This window comes from Halyomorpha halys, unplaced genomic scaffold, assembly GCF_000696795.3.
Source record: "Halyomorpha halys isolate HHAL.00 unplaced genomic scaffold, Hhal_1.1 Scaffold627.1, whole genome shotgun sequence".
NCBI lineage: Eukaryota > Metazoa > Arthropoda > Insecta > Hemiptera > Pentatomidae > Halyomorpha > Halyomorpha halys.
This window is the reverse complement of record NW_027111080.1, coordinates 894,478-898,728: the sequence shown is the minus strand read 5'-3', so window position 1 is coordinate 898,728 and position 4,251 is coordinate 894,478.

The window sequence follows — 4,251 nt, the reverse complement described above, 5'->3', positions numbered from 1 at the left end:
ACATACTGGCTGGCCTTTGAGACAGAAAGACTTTCTTCCGTAAACCTGAAGCGAAACACATGGTTTCATCATTTCGTACACCGCACAAACTGGACTAGGGAAGCGGCTAGGTAACCGCGAAGGCGAAGATGTCACCAGATAAGAGAACTATATATATTCATATATGAGACTCTCTGATATAGATTTCTATTATTTAACATTATCACTTACTAAAATACTAACCTATTTGCCCCCTCGGGGATTTTATTCTGGTTTCTTGTAAATACATGTGCCCATTAAAAAAAAAAAAAAAAAAAAACGCTACAACTCATGTAAAGAAGTTCTGTTACTAAACCAACGCTTGTGCAAGGAGGTGGATTTTGTCAGAATCACACTTGACTGCCAGATGTTTACCCGATTCAAGAGGCTGAGTGAACCAGAACCCACAGGAGTTAACTCACAGCTACAGTGTAAATGAAAACAATTTTCATTTAATTAATTTTATTATATACACTCAGGTACAGTACATAGAAAAACGTAAATGCAAAAAGTTCATAAATATATATTGTCTGCCCGTCTGTTCTATTGTTACTGTTTCTCATTCAAGGAAAGGTGTTCATTGAGGTTTAAACTGCTTCGGAATATTTCGGACCCTCCGAGAAGTAAATATAACTGGAAACTTTTTCAATTTGGCCTAACACAAACTCAGCCAGTTTTCGAATTAAAATAACAACTGGAAATGTTTTATAAACTGAACCGAGGGTGAGGTAGGAAGTTCTCGGCAATTTTCTCATCCCCCAATTTCCCTAATCCGAATTAACCTCTGTCAAAAGCACTCCGATAATTATAGAGTTTGTCGACAGGAATCTCGAACTCGCTCCCTCCAAACATCTGCAACTTGAGAATGGAAAAATTAGAGTTAAATCGGATTTCAATACTTACCCAACGCGGAGTATAGTATTTCATTGTATGGCTTAGTAAGCAATTTCTCTGTATAAAAAAGATTTATGAATGCCTAATATATTTAATTAATCGATTATATGAAGTGTATATTGTCGCCCATATTTGAAAGCTAGTGCTTATTAAATCATTGAAATAAAATTGGAGATCAGGTATTTTATTATACTTCGAAAGTTTTCACTGTTAGACGCCCAACAGACTCACAAGAACTGTTACCTTGAGGTAAAAATGTAAAATGGAATTCTGCCAGTGAAACCATCATATCAACATAAAACTAACTCAATCCTAGGCAAGGTTAGCAATGCTATATCCTATCCTAAATATAAAATCCAATTTTTTTTTAATATTTATTTATTGCTATTTACAACTGTACATTATAATACATTTAGTAAATCTGATCGAAGTTAAATTGGAGTGTTACAGGCGTGTAGAGAAACTACCCATTTAGAGCACTCTAATGACATTTTACACTAGCTGGTCTCGTGGCCATCTTCTTTTCAGGCCCCTCGGAGGATTGTCAGGAATGGAAGAGGATGCAACATTAGAAACTAGGGGGTTTGAGTGGTTAGAGAGTTTATAATGGAAGGAGTGATATCTGGTTCGGGTTAGATCGGTTACATATAGAACATAAGGTCTTCATGTATGATTTTATTTGTGACAAAGTAAGGAGCATTGAGGATTTTACGAAGGATTTTGGATTGTTAGGATTGAATACGAGAGGAATTCGAAGGTTTAGTGGAGCCCCAAAGCTCATCTCCATATGTCCAGATTGGCCTTATTACAGTCATTTGGATCAATCTTTTGTAATATGTTGGAAGTTTAGACCGTTTGTCTAGTAAGTGCTGTAATAGTCGAAATCGACGTGCAGTTTTCTGTCTTTCCAGTCTGGTATGAGGATTCCAGGTTAACCGTTTTCCAGATGTAGTCCAAGGTAGCGGATCTGTTCGACAGGGGTAAGAGTAACATCATTAAATGAAACTGTAGGGCAGTCAGTAGGTTTACGACGAAGGGTAAAGGTGATTTGATGGGATTTGTTGGAATTTATCTTAGTCCTCCAATTACGTCATCAATCTTCGAGGGGTGTGATATGGGATTGGAGATTTTGGGATACAATTAATGGGTTAAAATCAGAAATGGCTATTCTTATTTTTAATACCATTCTTAGGCCACTGCTGATGTATGGCTACGAAGTATGAGAATTGGCATCCTTTACGAAAAGGAAAGAAACAATCTTTTGAAAATAAAGTCGTAAGAATTGCAGTGGATGCTCCTTAGTTTGTAAGAAACAATCCATTGCATCAGGAATCACAAATAGAGACAATGGATTGCATCAAAAAAAAGTTCATGAAGTTCCACTCCCAGTTACCGACAGTTAAAGGAGCAGTGACCTACAACTTAGGAAATCCAACCACAACCCGAAGACTGAAGCCCAGGCTGCTACCGGATATTCTGTTATAAGTTATATAATTATCGGTTGTGTTATCGTCACTCCAAAATTATATTTTATCTTAATTTCTTTATTTTTTCTCTTTATATTTTTCTTAATATCACTTCCTTTTTTTTCCATTAGAAGTCAAATATTTATTTTGTCAAATCTATAAATTTCATTATTTTTGTTAACTTAACTTTTTTCTTTTATTAAGAATTATTATTTTATCTTAATTTTTTTTTTTTATAACATTGTATATAGTTAGGGTGTCTATATTCAGTGTGTTAAACCTGTAAAAAATCTTCAAAGAAAAAAAAAACCTCAACAATTAGTTTTAAACCAGGTATAGAAGCTGATTCGCTTAATAACACTCGATGAGGATTTAGGGGGGGCGAATAGAGGGGGGCCTGTAGAAGAGATTAAGTTGAAAGATCTATCTTGAAATCTTTTAACCAGGAGCCAGTTTGGGACAAGGGTGGATGGCTATAAAATGACGGCACGAATTTTTCATTAATCCTTCCTTGGTTAATGGGGCCATTAAACTTTATTATCTTCCTTTAATCCTCCTTATCACAATGGATACCCTTCCATAGTCAGACTGTCACTTCTTTTATTAACGCTTCGTTCTAGTTTGTCAAATTGATTGCTAAAAATTAATCTAGCATTTCATTATGATTTTTCTCTTAAGTACAAATGTTCAAGAAGTCTATAATATTGATTAGTAAATAGTACGTCATACATTTCTTATTTAAAAAACTCCATGACTTCATTTTTTATAAGCCAAATAAAATATATGTTTATATAAAGAATTATCTATATAGAAAATAAATTTGGTTATTTTTCAATTGAATTAAAAATAAATGTCTTACCTGTTAATTATCTGTTGTTATATAACCTGCAATTTTCTATTTTTACCAATTGTTGGTACAAGTCCAATTCAATAGCATTAATGAATGAGTTTCTTGTGTGTTTATTATTAAATAGAATTTTTATTACTGTATTTATTATTTAGTATAAGTTACATCATTCAGGATCATGTCCTCTACATTCTCTTTAATGCAGATATTCCTCTTCGTCCAGAACCTTCCTGGCACCATTCATTGATGACACCTCCATCCTTTCATCAAACTTAGATCCTGATATAGCATCCGCAAACATAAAAAGCCACCTCAGCCTTATCGAAGACTGGTGTAACAATTGGTGAATAAAAGTAAACGAGGCCAAATGCAAACATATTACTTTTCCCCCCTCCCTCACCGTAGGATCCAGTCCACCAGTTCGTTGTAATTCCACACCAATACTTCTCGCAGGCAGTCCGGTATATTGGGTTTTTCCTTGACAGAAGACGAAGTGGAAATGGTCACATCTCCACGCAAGTCCTGAGCGTCTGTGGCGCCTTCACTTATCCCCACTTGCTTTTAATATCAATGATGCTGTTGAAAGAGAAGCGCCGGGATCGTCCATAGTCCTGTTCTATCCTCCATAAGCTCGGTTCGAAGTTCCCCAGGCTGAATGTAAATGTTGTAAATAGGAATAACTGTGTTAAATATGTTATTTTATTTTAAGCACATTTTTTTTATTATTATTATTTATCTCCTATTTCTTGTTTTATTATCATTTAATTAATATATTTTTAAATATTGAATGTACTCTCCCATCCATATTACTACTGTCTGTAAATATACTATAATATTACACCATTAAAAACAAAAACTTATATGATTCTTTTTTTAAACTTTAAATGTAAATTCATTTTTATTACGTAGATATTCACATTATATATTGTATCTATATGTATATTTTATACTTATATTTACACAATCATTCCTTGTTGCTCACCCTGAATAAGAATTTTCCTAGCAATGCTTGAAATGTTGTAAAAT